We start from the raw sequence: 7,500 nt of genomic DNA, 5'->3' as shown, positions 1-7,500 counted from the left end.
GCAGCCCCCCTCTCCCGGTGGGAAGGAAGGGCCGCCTCTCTCAAAGTCGTCAGCCATCTGGAGGGGAGGAACCGCCGTGCCTGAACACCGGTGCAAGACCGGCCCGCAGGGGCCCTCCCTAGTTGGGCTGAAGAAGCCAAAGGGTGAGTGGAACTGGAGAGAGAGATGGTCCCGCGACCCGACTCGCCTCCTTGCCCTCGCCCTAGTCCACAGTAGGGCGGTCGGACAGGGTTTTAGAACAACAAAAAACAAAACCACACCGAGACTTGTCCAGGACTTTTTCTTGGAAAGTGTGAGCTCTGGTTCAAGTGCGGAGCCTCCCACAGCATGGACCCGACAGGAGGAGTCATCCCGGCCATCTTCCCCTGCCCAGCACAAAGCCTCCAAGCCTGGCTTCAACTGATCACTCACAAGCATTTTTCTGACACCTCCGTCCTGACTTAAATATTTTTTGTTCTAAAAACCCTGTCGACGGAAATCTCCGCGGGTCCCCCCGTTGTATCTCAGACATGGAGTCTTTATGGGCAACGGGGCCGAAGTCACACTGCCAAGGAGTCGCTGCCACCCCGCAGGACATTTCAATCTCGGCCGTTTACAGACTTCCATAAACTGCCCTGCTATGGTCATGGTCATGTCATGTTAAAGATAGGCGACATGACTATGTCTTTTTCAACTCTTAGTTTCTGGCGGAGCCAAAAAAGTCCGGACTATGGTCATCTAATGTTAAAGATAGGATTTTTTTTTTTAAAGTGCTCGGCCAATGACCATGTCCACCAAAAGGCTCGCATTGAAGGTAGACACGACCATGTCCACAGCGGGACTTAGTCTCTAGCAGCAAAAACATGGAGGTCACCAAGGACACAAACGGCACACTGCTGCTGAAAACAGAGCCTCCAAACCCCGCGAGGGCAACAGGCTTCAAGTGCACTGAAAGTCAGCGACACAAATGGCACACTGTTGCCCAAAACAGAGCCTCCAAACCCCGTGAAGGCAAGAGACTTAAAGTGCATTAAAAATAAAAAAATGTAAGGGACCCACACTGCCTACTCAAGCCCAAAACAGAGCCTCCAGCCCGGCCTGATCTGGCGCCAGGCGCGGGAGGGCAGCATACTTCCATCAGCATGGAAGTCCAGGACTGTAAGGGGACCCACCGCCTCCCCAAGCCGAAAACAGAGCCTCCAGCCCGACCTGATCTGGCGCCAGGCACGGGAGGGCAACAGACAGACTTCCAGGGAAGTGGAAGCTGCCAGGGGTGAATGGGAACTCTGCCCGGGGTGCAGAGCCTCCCACATGGCTTGACTTATTATTTTTACTTAAATATTTTTTTGATCAAAAGACCATGCCCTTAGTAATATGCACTTACCCCCCCAGTGTATCTGTTATCTAATAGCATTATGAGAGCAAGTCACTACTTCATGCCGACCTCCTGGAACTGCCGCTCGGCCACCCAGACCCACTTTGTCCACTAAGGTTTTTTGTGGCTATGGTAATGTATTATTATTATGTGTTTATTTAGCAGACACCTTTATCCAAGGCGACTTACAGAGACTAGGGTGTGTGAACTTTGCATCAGCTGCAGAGTCACTTACAATTACATCTCACCCGAAAGACGGAGCACAAGGAGGTTAAGTGACTTGCTCAGGGTCACACAGTGAGTCAGTGGCTAAGGTGGGATTTGAACCGGGGACCTCCTGGTTACAAGCCCTTTTCTTTAACCACTGGACCACACAGCCTCCAATGTAGCACTATTCTGACTCTAGTCAATTCTATTCTAACTATGGTCATTTAGCTCAATGGTGACTCTGGTCATGTAGCTCAATGGTGACTCTGGTCATGTAGCTCAATGGTGACTGGTCATGTAGCTCAATTTTGACTATGGTCAGTGCGGCAGTGTGGAGTAGTGGTTAGGTCTCGGGACTCTTGACTAGAAGGTCGTGGGTTCAATCCCAGGTGGGGGACATTGCTGCTGTACCCTTGAGCAAGGTACTTTACCTAGATTGCTCCAGTAAAAATCCAACTGTATAAATGGGTAATTGTATGTAGAAAAATAATATAATTGTATGTAAAAATAATGTGATATCTTGTAACAATTGTAAGTCGTCCTGGATAAGGGTGTCTGCTAAGAAATACAGTGGCTCTCAAAAGTATTCACCCCCCTTGGACTTTTCCACATTTCATTGTGTTACAACATGGAATCAAAATGGATTTAATTGGGAGTTTTTGCCACTGATCAACACAAGAAAAGTCCATAATGTCAAAGTGAAAAATAAAATCTACAACTTGTTCTAAATTAATTACAAATATAAAACAGAAAATAATTGATTGCATAAGTATTCACCCCCTTTGCTATGACACACCTAAATAAGCTCTGGTGCAACCAATTGTCTTTAGAAGTCACATAATTAGTTGAGTGGAGTCCACCTGTGTGCAATTAAGGTGTTTCACATGATTTCAGGTTAAATACACCTGTCTCTGGGAGGTCCCACAGTTGGTTAGTACATTTCCTAACAAAAACTACATCATGAAGATGAAGGAACATTCAAAGCAAATCCGGAATAAGGTTCTTCAAAAGCACCAATCAGGGGTAGGATATAAGAACATTTCCAAGGCATTGAATATCCTCTCAGAGCACAGTAAAGTCCATTATTAAGAAATGGAGAGAATATGGCACAACTGTGAATCTGTCTAGAACAGGCCGTCCTCAAAAACGGAGTATCCGGGCGTATAGGGCACTAGTCAGGGAGGCCACCAAGAGGCCTATGGCAACTCTAAAGGAGTTACAGTGTTCCACGGCTGAGCTGGGAGACACTGTGCATATGGCAACAATAGCCCGGGTGCTTCACAAAACTGGCCTTTATGGGAGAGTGGCAAAAAGAAAGCCATTGTTGAAAAGAACTCGCATCAAATCTCGGCTAGAGTTTCCCAGAAGGCATGTGGGAGACTCTGAGACCAAGTGGAAGAAGATTCTATGGCCTGATGAGACCAGAATAGAGCTTTTTGGCCTCAACGCTAAGCGCTATGTTTGCCACTGATCAACACAAGAAAAGTCCATAATGTCAAAGTGAAAAATAAAATCTACAAATTGTTCTAAATTAATTACAAATATAAAACAGAAAATAATTGATTGCATAAGTATTCACCCCCTTTGCTATGACACACCTAAATAAGCTCTGGTGCAACCAATTGTCTTTAGAAGTCACATAATTAGTTGAATGGAGTCCACCTGTGTGCAATTAAGGTGTTTCACATGATTTGAGGTTAAATACACCTGTCTCTGGGAGGTCCCACAGTTGGTTAGTACATTTCCTAACAAAAACTACATGATGAAGATGAAGGAACATTCAAAGCAAATCCGGAATAAGGTTCTTCAAAAGCACCAATCAGGGGTAGGATATAAGAACATTTCCAAGGCATTGAATATCCTCTCAGAGCACAGTAAAGTCCATTATTAAGAAATGGAGAGAATATGGCACAACTGTGAATCTGTCTAGAACAGGCCGTCCTCAAAAACGGAGTATCCGGGCATATAGGGCACTAGTCAGGGAGGCCACCAAGAGGCCTATGGCAACTCTAAAGGAGTTACAGTGTTCCACGGCTGAGCTGGGAGACACTGTGCATATGGCAACAATAGCCCGGGTGCTTCACAAAACTGGCCTTTATGGGAGAGTGGCAAAAAGAAAAAAACTCGCATCAAATCTCGGCTAGAGTTTCCCAGAAGGCATGTGGGAGACTCTGAGACCAAGTGGAAGAAGATTCTATGGTCTGATGAGACCAAAATAGAGCTTTTTGGCCTCAACGCTAAGCGCTATGTTTGCCACTGATCAACACAAGAAAAGTCCATAATGTCAAAGTGAAAAATAAAATCTACAAATTGTTCTAAATTAATTACAAATATAAAACAGAAAATAATTGATTGCATAAGTAATCACCCCCTTTGCTATGACACACCTAAATAAGCTCTGGTGCAACCAGTTGTCTTTAGAAGTCACATAATTAGTCGAATGGAGTCCACCTGTGTGCAATTAAGGTGTTTCACATGATTTCAGGTTAAATACACCTGTCTCTGGGAGGTCCCACAGTTGGTTAGTACATTTCCTAACAAAAACTACATCATGAAGATGAAGGAACATTCAAAGCAAATCCGGAATAAGGTTCTTCAAAAGCACCAATCAGGGGTAGGATATAAGAACATTTCCAAGGCATTGAATATCCTCTCAGAGCACAGTAAAGTCCATTATTAAGAAATGGAGAGAATATGGCACAACTGTGAATCTGTCTAGAACAGGCCGTCCTCAAAAACGGAGTATCCGGGCGTATAGGGCACTAGTCAGGGAGGCCACCAAGAGGCCTATGGCAACTCTGAAGGAGTTACAGTGTTCCACGGCTGAGCTGGGAGACACTGTGCATATGGCAACAATAGCCCGGGTGCTTCACAAAACTGGCCTTTATGGGAGAGTGGCAAAAAGAAAGCCATTGTTGAAAAAAACTTGCATCAAATCTCGGCTAGAGTTTCCCAGAAGGCATGTGGGAGACTCTGAGACCAAGTGGAAGAAGATTCTATGGTCCGATGAGACCAAAATAGAGCTTTTTGGCCTCAACGCTAAGCGCTATGTTTGCCACTGATCAACACAAGAAAAGTCCATAATGTCAAAGTGAAAAATAAAATCTACAAATTGTTCTAAATTAATTACAAATATAAAACAGAAAATAATTGATTGCATAAGTATTCACCCCCTTTGCTATGACACACCTAAATAAGCTCTGGTGCAACCAATTGTCTTTAGAAGTCACATAATTAGTTGAATGGAGTCCACCTGTGTGCAATTAAGGTGTTTCACATGATTTCAGGTTAAATACACCTGTCTCTGGGAGGTCCCACAGTTGGTTAGTACATTTCCTAACAAAAACTACATCATGAAGGTGAAGGAACATTCAAAGCAAATCCGGAATAAGGTTCTTCAAAAGCACCAATCAGGGGTAGGATATAAGAACATTTCCAAGGCATTGAATATCCTCTCAGAGCACAGTAAAGTCCATTATTAAGAAATGGAGAGAATATGGCACAACTGTGAATCTGTCTAGAACAGGCCGTCCTCAAAAACGGAGTATCCGGGCGTATAGGGCACTAGTCAGGGAGGCCACCAAGAGGCCTATGGCAACTCTAAAGGAGTTACAGTGTTCCACGGCTGAGCTGGGAGACACTGTGCATATGGCAACAATAGCCCGGGTGCTTCACAAAACTGGCCTTTATGGGAGAGTGGCAAAAAGAAAGCCATTGTTGAAAAGAACTCGCATCAAATCTCGGCTAGAGTTTCCCAGAAGGCATGTGGGAGACTCTGAGACCAAGTGGAAGAAGATTCTATGGCCTGATGAGACCAGAATAGAGCTTTTTGGCCACAACGCTAAGCGCTATGTTTGGCGCAAGCCTAACACCGTACATCATCCTGAGAACACCATCCCTACCGTGAAGCATGGTGGTGGCAGCATCATGCTATGGGGATGCTTCTCTGCGTCAGGGCCTGGAAAGCTCGTGAAGATAGAGGGCAAAATGGATGCGGCAAAGTACAGAGAAATCCTGAAGGAAAACCTGCTGAAGTCTGCAAGAGACCTGGGACTTGGAGAAGATTCATCTTCCAGCAGGACAATGACCCCAAACATACAGCCAAAGGCACACTGGAGTGGCTTAAAAACAAAAAGGTCAATGTCCTGGAGTGGCCCAGTCAAAGCCCGGACCTCAATCCAATTGAGAATATGTGGAAAGAGTTGAAAATTGCTGTTCACCAAAGGTCCCCATCCAACTTGACGGAGCTTGAGCAATTTTGCAAAGAAGAATGGGCAAAAATAGCAGTGTCCAGATGTGCAAAGCTGGTAGAGACTTATCCAAATAGACTCATGGCTGTAATTGCTGCCAAAGGTGCCTCTACCAAATATTGACTCAAGGGGGTGAATACTTATGCAATCAATTATTTTCTGTTTTGTATTTGTAATTAATCTGTGGAGAAGATCTTCCCTGTTTTTCAACATTTACTTTTCAAAACGAACATTTGTCATTCAAAAGTCCAACAGCATAATGCAAGGAGAATGGCTAATTCATTAGGAACAGTCATGTTGAAGACAGTACCAGTTTCAAATGATTAAAAACTGGGAAACTGTTTGAGAAAAGAAATATATAAAATAGTTTATTTAAAAATATTTAATATATACACATTTTTTTAAGAAATACTGTTCCAATGGTCATTTCAAATGTGCTGCGAGTTTAAAATCGTCTGGAAATTAAACACTGATGCCTTTTTTAATTGTATTGTTTTTGAAAAAAGTTGAAAGGCTGGGAGAATCTTCTGTGGAGAAGATCTTCCCTCCCTTTCAACATTAATTCTCAAACTGAATGCAGTAGGGATTCAAGGAAATGCATGCACATGGATTAGGGAGTGGTTAACATGTAGAAAACAGAAAGTACTAAATAGAGGAGAAACCTCAAAATGTAGTGAGGTAGCCAGGGGTGTACCTCAGGGATCACTATTAGGTCCTCTGCTATTCCTAATCTACATTCATGATTTAGATTCTGGTATAGTAAGCAAGCTTGTTAAATTTGCAGACGACACAAAAATAGGAGTGGCGGCAAACACTGTTGTAGCAGCAAAGGTCATTCAAAATGATCTAGACAGCATTCAGAACTTGGCAGACACGTGGCAAATTACATTTTAATAGAGAAAAGTGTAACGTATTGCACACAGGCAATACAAATGGGCATTATAAATATCATATGGGAGATACTGAAATTGAAGAAGGGATCTATGAAAAAGACCTAGGAGTTTATGTTGACTCAGAAATGTCTTCATCGAGACAATGTGAGGAAGCAATAAAAAAGGCCAACAAGATGCTCGGATATATTGTGAGGTGTGTTGATTTTAAATCAAGGGAAGTAATGTTAAAACTTTACAATGCATTAGTAAGACCTCACCTAGAATACTGTGTTCAGTTCTGGTCACCTTGTTACAAAAAGGATATTGCTGCTCTAGAAAGAGTGCAAAGAAGATGGTTAATCTTCCCTCTGACATTCTCCATTGACAAATTGAGGGATGCGCACCAGGCCGCACACCCGCCGCTCCGGATTCGGGGATCTGAACCCGACTCTCTTTGGATCGGCCGGGGGGCGACGGAGGCAATCACCCCTCCCTTTCAGAACGGCATTCGCCTATCTCTTAGGACCGACTGACCCATGTTCAATCATTTTCTGTTTTGTATTTGTAATTAATTTAGAACAATTTGTAGATTTTATTTTTCACTTTGACATTATGGACTTTTTTTGTGTTGATCAGTGGCAAAAACTCCTAATGAAATCAATTTTGAATTCCATGTTGTAACACAATAAAATGTGGAAAAGTCCAAGGGGGGTGAATACTTTTGAGAGCCACTGTAAATAATAACAATAATAATAATAATAATAGTCATGTAGCTTAATTTTGACTCTGGTCATGTAACTCAATTCTGACTATGGTC

Source organism: Acipenser ruthenus, unplaced genomic scaffold (assembly GCF_902713425.1).
Source record: "Acipenser ruthenus unplaced genomic scaffold, fAciRut3.2 maternal haplotype, whole genome shotgun sequence".
NCBI classification, from domain to species: domain Eukaryota; kingdom Metazoa; phylum Chordata; class Actinopteri; order Acipenseriformes; family Acipenseridae; genus Acipenser; species Acipenser ruthenus.
The sequence above is the reverse complement of the archived record's forward strand: the minus strand, read 5'-3'. Positions refer to the sequence as shown.